Genomic DNA, 13946 nt, shown 5'->3' with positions numbered 1-13946 from the left:
AGAGCAACAGGATGGAATGCAAAACGTAGCCAAACATGTGAACAAATTTTCTTCCAGTGATATTTGGCCAGACCTAAAATATCTTCCACTCCAGATCTGAAAGTAGTGGAAAAGTTAGACAATTCTGTCTTGGAAAGAGACCGGTTGTAGTTTTTTCACAAGTCCACATTGTTTCAAATCTCCAAGGTAAGTAACAATTTTTAAAAATTGTCTTTATATCTGTATTAAAACATTAGAATGTTAAAAAAGGTTTTTTTGTTGGTTCTTTACTTGTTACATAGTTATAGTGAGCTTCTCCCCGTCTACGTTTCTGTGCAACATTTCAGATTGATTTTCTCCTTATTTAAGGATCATTTTGATGCTTATGTGATTTATTTTAGGGCCTAAATTATGTGTTCATTTTTAACTACAATTATTATTTTTGATTCAGATAGTTTATTTATACTTGTTTTTGCAATTAAAAGTTACATAGTTTAAACCTGCACTTCTGTAATACTAAGAAGCTAAATTAGAAATTTTAAGTTTAGTAACTTTTAAATCTTTTACAGTATCATGTTACTGTACTTACATAAATATCTGATTTACAGTAGTAAACCTCTGACGCTTGTAGCTATAGATTTCTCTCAGTTTATTTATCACATACCAAAAGTTAAATTTATTCAAGAATGGATCCATGGTTCTGCTGAACACTTCTTTTTGGCTTGATTGTGTGATAAAAACCTCCTACCTGAGGAATTGTTACCAAAATTATTTCTAACTTCTGTGAAACATACTTAAATTAATATAGGACATATAATTATCTATGTACAGAACTTGTTTTGCAAGTTTGTAATCTCTTTGAATTCAAATACATTTTCTAGTGGATAATTTCTCTTACTGAAAGAAAATTACCAGCTAGTTATCAGTGGATTACTGACTCATTATCAAATGATTTATTGGATGATACTTGGTGTCTTGCCACCAACAATTGCTTGTGCTGCATACTTAATCATGACTCTGACTGAGCACAGAAGTTCCTAAAACAGGATATTGCCCAAGTGTGAGAATGTGATTTTAGTGCATCAACAACAGTCAGCTAGGCTCCTTTTACTGAGATATGGGTGTTTTTACTGAATCTGTCTAACATCTCCTCTTGCTTGAGGAGGACGTGACTCATGTCCTAGAAGTGTCTGTCTTATCTCCATTTTCTGTGGAGGGGGCCTAGGTAAGTGTTACTGATGTTGTCTGTGTTTGGAGAGATTAATTTTGGTCTGCACAGCCACTTGCAAGTGAGTAGTCCATTTGAGTGAACTATAGGAACTTTGTACCATAAAGTTCTGGAACTTTGCCATGAGTTAAGGTTTTGGAAATTTTGTTTGTGATAGTCACAAATGATGCCACTTTGGCTGAGAGGGATTTCTGTTTATCTTCTAAACAAATGTTTTGTTAGATACACCCCTCCTTTCTACTATGTAATGAAGAAAAAATGCTCCTAGAATACCACCAAAGGATAAAAACAAGTGCATGGGGTTAAATTAAAAATAAAAGTGTCTAAATTAAGCCCAGCATTAGAGGGAACCACTTAAAATCTCTTTTCCAAACCCTCATGCTTTTGCTAACAGCATGCAGCTCTTTCCTGGTTGAAAACTCGGTGGTTTAAAGCATGTTATATTTTGAGTTTTATTCATAATCATAAGGCGGATAAAGTTATGTGTACAAAGATCTTCCTGCTTGAATAGCCTCATGAGATTTTTTTTTTCCTTCCTGTGGAAAGTAATGCCTTGTACATGAAATACAAATCCCAGGTCTTAACCTCTTACTGTTTTTAATTATTTTCATGACTTGGAATTAAGTAAGCTGGATTTCCTGTGGACTTATTTCTCAGAGTTGATTGTCTTACATATTTAACAAGCAGTGACTAAAGGTTTTTTGTAACAGAGACATTTACAAGGTCTTTTTCTCACATCAGTTTTCTGATATTTTATAAGGTCTTCATGCCCATTGCAGTCCCTCAGTAAAGACATAAATGGGGGTTCTTATTTTCTCTGTTATCTCATTTTCAGACAGTTTGCAGGAAGGTAGTATTTGAGGCATCTGCTTGTCTGTTGAATTTTGTTGAAATTGGCCAAGAAACTCAAAAGCCATTGAAGGAGATAAGGAAAATGAATGGGAGATGGATGGTGTAGACATTGACATAGGGTTTGGTTGCTTTTTTATTTATTAAACCAGGCTAAAAGAATCATGGCAGTTTGAATAACAGGTTAATTCAATATCCTGGTCAAATTTACAGCTTGGGTAATAGTATTCTCACTATTTAATTCATCTTAGCTTTGGCTACCTGGGCCAGTCTTCTCATTAAACCTTTCTGTATATCTGCCAAAAACTGTTAAACAGTTGCTGCATTTCATGCCATGGTTGGTTATGTTTCTGTGGTGGATGAAGTATGTATAAGACTGTGAAGAGAAATATAAACTAAAATACATAAATATTTTTTTAATGGAGTGTGGTATGTACTGAAGTGTTGGATAATGCTGGTGGCAGCCATAAAACACATGCTTTTCAATAAGGTGTATGTTCCTCTGTGGATATGTATATCCTGAAGGTTGCCTGTAAGAATCAGATATGTATGTGTTTTCAATAAGGGGATGTAGGGGTGGAATCATCTTGTAGTAATGACTGTTAAAACTCTTCAGTTCCTCCCCTTTTATTTGCTGTGCTGTCAGTGCTCTGAGGAACAGAAATTTTAGTACCTTTGCTTCACATTAACTTTTCCCAGTATTCCAGGTGCCAGATACTAAATTTTATACAGACTTTTTGCATCCTTGCCTTATTAGTTGTGGATACTAGTGGCTTTCAGAAAAGGCTGACTGTGTAGAGTACAACAGCCTGTTTCATGTTAAAGTTTCACTTAAGTTCTACCTTGAATTTCCAAGCTGTTAGACCTTCCTGAGAGAAGCATGCAGGCTCCTGATGGAAGTAGACGTGTCTGCAAAGTTCCACTGCACCCAATTTTCTCAGTTTTGAGGAAAAGGATTTTAAGTGAGAGGCAGTAATAATTAAATAAAAAACATGTTCTAGTGACTCCAGACTGCTGCAAACAGAATAAAATGAAAGAGTTTCTTAAAAAAATAAATGCTCTGAAATGAAGCTGAGTCAGTAGAGCAAAGCTGTGGGAATGAGCCCTAACCACAAATCAGGCTACATTAGCAACATTCTAGATATCAAGCTCCTTCCAAACGCCTCTTCCAATCCGGCTTTGAACTGGAATAGATAATCCCCAGAGGTCCATTGCAGCCCAGTTTTCTCTAGGATTTTCAGAATTTGTTCAGATTTTAATGACTATTCACTTTATTGTTATTATTAATTATCTACTGGTTTTGTTTGTTCACATGGCTGTATTACTAGCTGGTCCAATTGGCAGTGCTTCAGAGTTCATGGAAGAGGGCATTTAATTTTAATTTAAACAATTTAATAAATATGTGGGATTGGTAGCTAGCAGTATTCTCAAGCCACGTGTTAGCCAACTAATGCACGTTGCTGTAAGTCAATGAGAATTGACTGTAATATTTGACTTTTACTTGGAAATACAAGGAAGGAAATAGATGGATTCAGAACTTAAAGCCAAAAAACTAACAGTGAGTATTACTTTAATATAAGCATTCCCTATGAGCTGAAAAGCCACGGGAGGATATTTGTACGTCTGGCAGAAAAGGTTGCTGTTATTGATTTCCTGAGTGAAAGTTTTCACTGTAGGGATAATGAATTGATAAGCCAGATTTCAGTATGTGGAGAAGAGGTTGATTTGAGTTTGGCCTGAGTGCTAAACAAGAAAGTGAACATGGTGAACAATCCCAAAAGCCAGCACAGTTGAGGCCAAGAAGGCAGTGTCGGGTTTGTTCCCTCCACATTCACCTGACAGTGTCCTGATACACATTGTGCGTTGCAGTATACCCCAAGACTTCCAGCATATACTCTGGTGCTACAAAAAGTCATATTTGAGGGCTGAAGTGGTCCAAGTTTACCCAGAGGGTACTCAGAGCCAAGTTTATGTAGTATGGATGGGTGTGGCGTAGGCTTTTATGGAGTGGAGCCAAACCCTTTGTAGGGTGGGCAGCATGACCAAGAAAAGACCTGATAGTCCTGTGATGCCCATGCTACTTTTCAGGCTATTTTTCTAGTCTCAAATGCTCAAACAGACCTTATGTAGCCTGTACACCAAAAAAATGTGCCTTATTTTCAGCCCTTCTGTTTAGTATAAGAAAAGATTTTTTTTTCTAGCCCCAAAACTTTTCTTCCCTGTAACATTCTACTTCTAGTTTTGTTCTGTTATGGTAGGTATTTACCACGTAATGAGAATACTGATGACATCTGCTGAAAACTGTTATCTTGCTTAAACACGGAACTGCATTACGAAATAGTTTATTTCATTTTGAATGATTTCATGAGTCATTTGATGATTGTGTTCAATGCATGTGTGAAGATAGTGCTTCCAAAAACAGAAATGCAGTTCTTATATTGACAAAGTTGTGTAAGACTATTAATGTATTGTCATAACAGAGAAAAAAGCATTTCTAAGCTATATTTGATAAAATCACTGTATTTATTTGAGTACCCTCCAATTCTTTCTGAATTGAATATTTTGTTGAAATTGTTAGTAACAACTTTCACAATCTGTGAGAGTACTTTTTAAATATATATTCTAATTTTATTGATTTTACTTTTAGTTAAACATCTGTTGAACTGATAGTATTGTGATTCACACTTGGTGATTTGTTTTAACTGATTTTAGTCACATTTATGGAATGAAAAAGCTGTATCTATTTAGTCATATTGAAAACATCTAAAATACTATTTAAATTGAGAACATTAATATGACTGTCTTCCTGTATCAGAAATCCTAAGGCATGTAATAACAAATGGCTTTAACTCAAGAAAAATTCAAAGCTAGCATTCAAAAAATTATGTAGAAATAAGCTTTGATTTAGGATTGTTTGGTAAGCAAAGCATATAAATGGCTAGAATGCAAAATAAGGTAAAGGCAGCAGAAAGCAAAATTAATCTATATTCTTTTACATTACCAAAAGCTTCCATCTTTTGGTACCTTTTTCTTCTTTTCTTGTTTTACTTTCTTCAGCATCCCTAGGTACTTCCTTCCTCCCCCCATATTTACACTCTCCACTTATACATCTCGTGTTTGTTTCCTGACTGTACTCACTACTTAACCTTTTCCTCTTATCTTCAAGTGTCTACTCACAGTGTTTATTTTACTATAATTAAAATGTGGAGACTTTTTTACATATCTGATCGCATATTTTGTTAATTCGTAGCTAAAAAGAAATAAAAACATTTTTAAGACAATTTTCCCCTACCAAGAGAGATCTCCACCTTGTGGTAGATTATTTTAAATTTCAGCTGAATTTATCCAGCATTTTCTTTAAATTGAAATAGTAGATGCTAAAGCTTTGAGGGCACTCTGCTTATGTACACCGGGGTCTGACAAAAATCTCTCCGTTGTCCTTATGTTGAACTAAAGATTTTCTGAAAAGTGATTACCTTCCAGAAATGTGTGTGACATTGTTCTCCAGCTGCCAAGGAGGAAATCAAGATCTATCCTAGGCCAAGTTTAGTTACCCAGTTGGTAGAGAACAGTCCAAATCACTGCAAACCTGGACTAGGTGAACCTGCAGGCACTAAGATATAGCATGGTTTATCTTCATCTTGCCATCAGAATCTTGCATATTTTTCCAGAATTTGAGTTAGGGAAGCGTGATTTGCAGCTCTTGGTATGCTGATAATATCTCAGGCTACAAAAACTGATGGATGGGTCAAGCACTACTGTCCAAATCTGAGGAACAAACAATGTCTAACTGAAGTTTAAAAAGACAAGGTATACTTGTGCTCTGTGGATGTCTTTTCCTATGTATGCCTAAAGAGTAACTTTAGAAACTTCAGACATATTTTCTGGAGAAGGTAATGTGCTTGTTATTTGATCCAAATAGGAGTTGTTTTCCAGTTACTCAAATTAGAATCTTTAAAATGAAGAAATCTTCAAAATGAAGAAAAATAGATCCTACATTTCAGATTATACTACTTGATTTACATCAGTAAATATTCTCTCAACTAGAGGATTTTAGTAATGCCTGCTGATTTCTATTTTGGAGTAAATACTTTGTTTGGAAAATTCTGCTTTGAAATACGAGGTGTGTATATGTTATGTCAAATAAGAGATCTTTTAGTTTATCTTGGAATGCCTACATACTTAACAGGCAATTTGGGTTTTACTGATGCTTCATTTGTTTTTACAGTTAGCTAAAAGATCAGCTATGTCTTTCTTATAGGTTTTAATCCAAGAACTGGTATACTGATCAAAACCAGTATTTATACACTTCTTCATGTTCTTCATTTTCTGTTTCTTGCATTGCATTGTTGCTTTGTCACAGTTGCTTAGAAAGAAACTTAGAGATGGTTGCTGCCTAAACAGTTGGAGTCAACATCACCAAAAAAGGCTTCTGCAATACGAGTCTGATGATGTCCTTATGTGTCTAATACATGTTTAATGGGTTTTCCCCTGTGTAAGTAAAAAGAAGTAATAATGTTGTTATGAGCAGGACTGCAAAGCAACAGGAACACATCATTTTGTAGTCATTGACATTTAAAATTCCTCAGAAAAGGGCAGAGGTTTAAAGTATGTAATGAGACACAGTATACATAGGAAAGCATTTTGCTTCCCTTGCTACTGAAAAATGAATTTTGAATCTTTAGTTTAGCTGCATGTGACTTATCAAAAAAGATACAGTTGTTGTTTTCCAGATGCGAGGTCAAATTATTCTGTTGTATTTTTTAAAGTATGTATGTGATGAATCACTTGAACTTGGGAGGGCAGACTTGAGGATTAATTTTCATCTCTAGCCTCTACATCTAGTTTTCATCTAGTTCTATTCCTCCTTTTGTCTATTTTTATTTCAATTTTCAAAAAAAAAAAAAAAGCTTCACAGACTCTATTTACTACCTGAAATCATTTACCAAGATTTACCAAGGCTAAATAAACTGCTTTTCGAGGTCCACAGCCAACACAGGAAAGCATCACAAAAGGGAGTTATTTTGTAATTGTGTTGAAGTCTACTAAATGAACTGGAAGTATACTTCTCAAGAGGTAACAGCATTCTATTACAGTAGTGCTTTCATAAAAGCAGCAGCAAGACAAGGAAAAAGAGGGAAAAGTTATGTCAATATGTATGTCTCTATGTACTTAAATAGAGCTATTTGCTTTCACTCTCACCTCTTCCGAGCTCTGACAACATGAAATACTTTTCCTGCAAACAACATTGAGGATAGTGTTAAAGAGCTTTTGCTAAAAGCTCTCTAAAACAGGACTTGCTTTAGGAACATTATTTCTAGAAGATACATTTTGTCCTTGCTGCTGGTAATCATTGTGGTATGATAGGAAAGCTCTTCTATCACACACATTGAAAATAAAAATAATTTTTGAAATTATTTTTAAACAGAAAAATATGCAACTGCTTTTTAAAAAAGTATCTAAATTTATTCTTTGTCTGGTAAATATGCATACAAGATTATGACACTGGAAATTCTTTCATGATTTGCCTCCATCACAGGGATTACTTTAATTTTCTTCACACTTATTTGGAATTTCAGGTCTTTTGATGTGTTTTCAATGACCCCAACGAAGATTATTTTCCCATTACTTCCCAAGTTAGCTTTGCAATTCTGGTCCCTGTGTCACACTTCTAAGTGCAACAAATTACCAGAAAAAGCATGACAAATGACAACAATTTTTTTAAAAAAATTTATGCCTACAAGTGTTTTGAGATTTCTGGTGTTGTCTCCAGTGAAGGAAAATTGAAGGCCAGAAAACAATTCTTATTTGCATTTAATGGCACTTAAGAAATGAAATTTTGTACACAGATTTTCCTGTTTTTTGCTGCAACTCAAACTGACTAGCTGCCAAATCCTGTCTGCAAAGTTTAACTTCAGTGTGTGTGAAAGTAAAACTTTGTAGTTCTGTCTTTTCTTATGAGACTGTACACTGATGATAAAGGAGGAATTAAATGTAATTAAGAGCATCCAAGTCTTACAGTAACAATTCAGAGCAAAGAAACATGATTTAGAGTAACAATTTAAATGGCAATACAAAGAGCATGGAATGTATCCATTTTGTCAGATACTCAAATAAACTTCTCTTAATGTCCATGACACCCAGAAGCATGAAAACCAATCTAAAGTAGCTGGAATTCTGTTTAATCACCTAGGTTAACAGTAGTACTGTTGACCCATTATAATACAAGTTTGAATTGATGACTTAAGGGGAGTTATTAGATGTTATTTCCAAATAAGTAGTATGCCAAATAAATACTCCTATTTATCAAATGTTTCACACTTGCAAGAAAAGAAATTTTATTTTTAAATGTAATCTGTTTGTAAAAGCTGTGTAAAGTGATAGTCTACAAATGGTTGCTGTCTATTGATATTTTGTTCTGGTTAAATTTTCTTCTTTGGTTTTTTTTTTTTGGTTGTTGTTGTTGTTGTTGTTTTAATTAAACAGGCAGAATTCAACTTACTGTTGGCTGTTGTTTACCTCAAAGATGCTGCCCACCCCACTCCCCCCACTATCTTCTTTGACTTTGCAGTCAAATTTGAGTATGATAAAATAAAAACATAGAATTTTTCAAGGAAATTAAATATTTTTTCAAGTTTGCTGAAAATGTCTTGTGAGATAATGCCCTCATTAGAGGAAAACTCTGCTGTGGTACATTCTGTTGGCATGTGAATAATATCTACTGGGTCAGAATACCCAGTTGAAGCTACCTAGTACTGATGTGTGTTATATTTGGCTCAGGAAATTTTTATAAAGTGCATGGATAGAGCAAGGGTAAGATTACTGTGTTCATATGGGTGCTTGACCAAACATACATATCTGTACAGAATTAGGTCTCATCACTACTTCTGGTTATAGTACAAATTGTTAATTAAGCTTTCACTGTTTCTTTGCTGCTTTTAAAGGATTTTTGACACAAGTGAAAGCAATAGCAAGCACACACAGGTCCTGTAACCTAGTCTCTTTTTATTCCCTCTGTACTTTGTTACTAACTTTAGTTTCATCTTTGTTGCTGATTTAAGTGATGAGCACAAACTGGACTTTGAGTTTGCCCTTTCTCGGCACTCTTCCCAGATGAAACAGTTACCTCCCAACACAAATCCTGGATTTGTTTCAGAATATTATTGCTGTGTTCATAAAAGATGTCCTATATGTTCAAGTACCATGTGTGACCTGCTTCATGATCAGAGATAGTGAGGACCAGTCCCTCATGTCTTGTGTCTTTTTGTAACATCTAAGAATTCCTGTGTTGGGATGCTCTGAGGTATCACAAGTCAACTTTGGTAGGTGTTAAATTAGTATTTAGACCATAGAGACAGAAACTCTGCTCTGTGGTACTTCCTGAATGACTTTGTATGTACCTAGACATATGTGAATCACTGTCTTGATAGTGATTTTTTTTTCCTCCATGGATTTTAGCAAAACAGCCAGAGAAGGTAGACTTGAATACCTTCCTACACAGAAGATGTGCAGAGTTGGATAACTTCTAACAATCATTTACCATTGGTGTTAAAAATTATTAAATACAGTAAATAAAATTTTTGGTGATTGATGCTGCAACTGTCTAACCTGATACTACAAAGACTGTGTTTGTGCAGTCAGAAGTCTTCATTCAGTTCCTTTGTGGGCTAGGGTTTTTTTTAATTGACTTGTATTTGTTTTTGAATACCAATACTATATATTTGAGTACTGGATATACACTGAAGGTTTGTATTTTGAGTACTTGAACAAAGATATCAAAAAGAAAATCCTAAAGGAGTTAACATCAATGTTCCCCACTGAGGAGGTCTGGGAAATTTCTCTGTACACCTTTTCATTCTGGAGGATGGCTCTGAAGAAACATCTCAGATGATAAAAAAATCATTAGGAGATATTTTGGGACAAATCAATACAATTGATAATAATGAGTTTTCTGTCATCAGGACCGGATGTTACTCATATTCAGAAGGCAAAAAGTTTTACCTGTCTGGTAAAAGAAGCAAGATAGCACCAGACATGTCTTCATCTTAATTTTCAGCCCAAAGAACTTCTGATATATTTAGGTATTGCTAACTGCATGGTTTTCTGTAGCTGTCTCTCAAGTGCTGTGATTTTCTGGACTTGCCGATGATATTGTAAATCTAAGTGAAAGAGTTTTTCTCTGGAGGACAGTAGAGAGTTTAATATACAATTGAGAATACAAGAATACTTCTGTAGAGCAGTCTTGGAAATGAACAGCAGATTCACATATTATTTTCTGTCCAGCACTTTCTAGCGGTCTGGATGTATTACTTTTGCAGGCTCAAGAGCTTGTGGTATAAAAATATGGTTTCAAGAGTAAAAATTTGAATTTCATTAAGTGTTTTCATTTGCCAGTCTTCAAATTTCTAATACAAAACAGAAATATATCTCTAACAAGCACAATACGTTTTATCTTTGCTAGAAATTTCAAATAATTTACCATTTGGAGTTGTTAATGAAAAGGCTATAGTAGGGAATTAAGAAAAATTAATCTGTAGATATCAGTGCAGAATCTGGATTTTTTTTCAGTTACAATGACATCTTTTGTGCCCTACATGCAAATCTATGTAAAAACATACATTTTTGTTATATAGCTCTGTAGAGCAACTTCGTGATGTAAAACAGTTCACTTCCCTCTGTACAAGCTGATAAAACATTTTATATTTCATATGAGGAATTATCCCCTTTTATAAAAGCAATAAGATTTCTCTAAGATTATTTGAAATAGTATAACACATGGCATTCTTGTTTTCCACAGAGGGATTTTATAATCATAGTAATCTCCTTAAATATGTTTGACTTCCTTGGGTAGGCAGATATACAGCAAGATGTTGCTAAGTCTTGGTCTGAGTAAATATGTGGTTTTAATTGTGATGTTTTAACTTCTTATGTCAACTGACTTTTGTCTTGCCTGACTGAATTTTTTAGTAATAATAAAGTTATTATTACTAACTGTAGTGTGGGATAGATCACATAAGATAACTCAACTTATATACTGTAGTCTGTAGCCATCACGTCCTTGTTTGGTATTAGATTTTGTGTATTTGAAATTTTAAAAAATTCTATAATTTGATGTTTTATTCAAAATTTTGGTCACCAGGTTACTTGCTAATGACCTTCAGAATTCAATGCCAGACTTTTACAGTAATTAACTGTAATAAGGACTGAATGGAAAAGCTTTATCTGCATACAGTGTAATGTGCACATCTCTTCTGAATAAGGAAATTTAGCTGTCACTGAATGAAAGAACTAAAATGCTAGTGAACAAAAACTACCTGTGGTAGATTATAGCAAAAGTTCTGTGAATTTGACAGCCACCTTCTCTTCATTTCTCTCCTTGAAGTGTCAGATTATACGTAGATTGCTTTGTAAACCTTTATTACTTGTAAGGAGTGACAACTCCAAGAGAAACCTTCCACTTTCACCTGAAGAAAAGCCCTTTGACACCTGGAAGGATCAAATGATCAGAATAAGAGAGGATGCAGTGTTAAGTAATTTTATAATTCTTTGAAACTATAATTTGGTAAATTAGAGTAGAAAAATTTATTAAATCCCCAAGACGTCCCTGTGTGTTTATTTTGTCCTTCTTAGTGAGAAAGCCCTTTATAAGGAGATTAAATGCACATGGTTCTTATTTTTCATAAAGACAGGATTTTTACTAAACTATAAGGAGACAAAGAAGAGTGATTCTCCTAGCCTTTCCATAAGAACAAGATGGCTCTCAGCATTCCTTGCACATTAATATTTTCCTTTCTTCTACCTGTGCTGGTGCTACAGAGCTCATGCTACTTGTTTAAAGACTGGCCCATACAAACACAGGCAGGTAAAGTTCATACCTAGCACAGTTAGAAACGCTTTCTTAAATGCACAATTAAAGAAAAAGAGGGATCTAGGGGAATTAATCAACTCTGGCTTGTGCTTCAGAAAGAGAAACCTCACAGCCAGAAAACTACAATGATTTCTGTTCTGATATTCATGGCAGTACATTATATATCTGGTGTACTTGCAGTCCTTCAAGGTAAAAATAAATCATGTTGAAGAGCAGCTGCTACGGGGGAAAAGTGCTGAGGGCAAAATTTATTTCACAATTAGGTTCATTAAAGCAAATTGTTCACTATCGCATTTTTATCCTCTACTCAAGGCCCATGAGATATCGTCTTCTCAAAGGGGTTGGACAATAAAAACTATACTAGTAAGAACAGATTAGTTACCTGTTGCAAGTTTGATATTTTAAAATGTCTTTGTGGTAATAAGCTCTATTGAAAAATACAGAAGGACGTTCAACAGGACAAAACAGAGTTTTACACACTGAAACTATGAAAGTTCATTTCACAAAGAATAGTAAGTAAGGAAACACTTAAATGATCTTAACACCATTAATGGTTCTCAGTCTTTAATTGTTAAGTGAAAACAATGGCTGTATATACTGCACTTTCCTCTCTTCTTCTGTGTGGTCTTTTAATTCTAGTGGGAGTAACATGATTTTATTTTTTTCTTATTTGATTAATATTTTTTGAATTTTTAAAGGAGGAAGATAAATATAATTGAAAGATAGAAAACAATGTTTTAAAAAAATTACTGTAAATGAGATTCAACAGTATACATATTAGACAAAATATTTTATATAGCATATTATATTAATAATATGTTCAAATAGCAATATGCATATATTTATATAATGTTAATAATTATGTCATTAATATTTATTTAATCTTGTGCTGTCAGGGATTGCCTTTCAGCTCTACTTAAAAATGTGCAAAGCTGTTAATTGTGACCGTGTCATAGTTATTATGCCAATGTGCATTGCAGGGTATGCAAACAGTTAACTAGGCCATATAAATTTCATCATTGGTTTCCCCAAATTACACTGCAGGGATCCAGCTCTTTTCAGCTGATGACACTAGTTTACAATTCAAATTAAAATATGCTAGATAACACAAAAATTTCAACAAAGCAAGGTTGTGCAAGATTAAATACAATGTGATGGAAGGGCTGAAAGTAATTATAAAATTTTCACCTAATCATGAGAGTTTGATTTTTCCCTGTCTTTCTGATTTTTTTCGGAAAGCTTTTCCACATAGATTCCAAAGGTTTCTCATTTTTTTCTCTGAACAACAGGATTGCCTAAACTGTCTTTCATCTTTCAGGAAGATACTCCAACAGCATCTCTTTGCTGTTGCTTAATCATTGGTCGGTTTCTGTGTTCACAAAGACAAAATGTGCATGCCTGAATGCACTAAAGTGTGAAGCCTTGGTGTACTTCTGACGTTCATACTATAGTAATACCCACCTAGCCCAATACAACACACACAAAAAATGGGCATAATATTCCATGAAGATACCGTATGCAGACCGTAGAAGTAGTTTTCACTTGCCTTAGCTGACAGGTTGTTTAATTTCAGTTTTCAGTTTGTATACAATGGGACAAGAATCTAAAGATTGATTCAAACGGTCTTTTCACTGTACTGTTTTTATTTAGCGCTATCACCTTTTTCATGCCCACACCCATTGTGAATTTTCTTGCATGTGAATGAATATACTTCATGTAAAATGGTGTCATGGTTTAGGGATGGTGGGTGTCCTCCAATTCAGTATTCCTATTAAAACCATGCCACCACTTGCTCCCCCTTCCCTCCAATTGAAAGCACAAAAGGCAAGGATCATGGGCTGAGATAAGAACTGTTTGCTCGAAACAGCAAGATAAGAAAAGGAACAGTAAAAGCAACAACATTAACAAGAGAAGATATAGCAGAAAGAAATTACTTGCATGGAAAGCCTGCAACAATAAAAAAATACCAATCAATTCTTCCCAAACATGTGTTTTTCCACTGAAAGGAATGCCCTTTTCCTC

The 13946-nt window shown here is 34.4% G+C and overlaps 1 protein-coding gene across 7 annotated transcripts in view; it reads left to right on the top strand.

Moving 5' to 3' along the window:
* The window catches only part of SGCG (sarcoglycan gamma), a 104891-nt gene that overhangs the window by 31915 nt on the left and 59030 nt on the right, over positions 1–13946 (top strand). For 2 of the 7 annotated variants that reach the window (XM_030955054.1, XM_030955035.1), the window contains exon 3: positions 58–186. The exons of the other annotated variants lie outside the window; for them this stretch is intronic. The gene's annotated coding sequence lies outside the window, so the exon portion shown is untranslated. The remainder of the gene's footprint in view (positions 1–57; positions 187–13946) is intronic. 7 annotated transcript variants of the gene reach the window in all.

Source organism: Camarhynchus parvulus, chromosome 1, assembly GCF_901933205.1.
Source record: "Camarhynchus parvulus chromosome 1, STF_HiC, whole genome shotgun sequence".
Taxonomy (NCBI): domain Eukaryota; kingdom Metazoa; phylum Chordata; class Aves; order Passeriformes; family Thraupidae; genus Camarhynchus; species Camarhynchus parvulus.
This window is presented reverse-complemented; position numbering and strand designations above follow the sequence as displayed.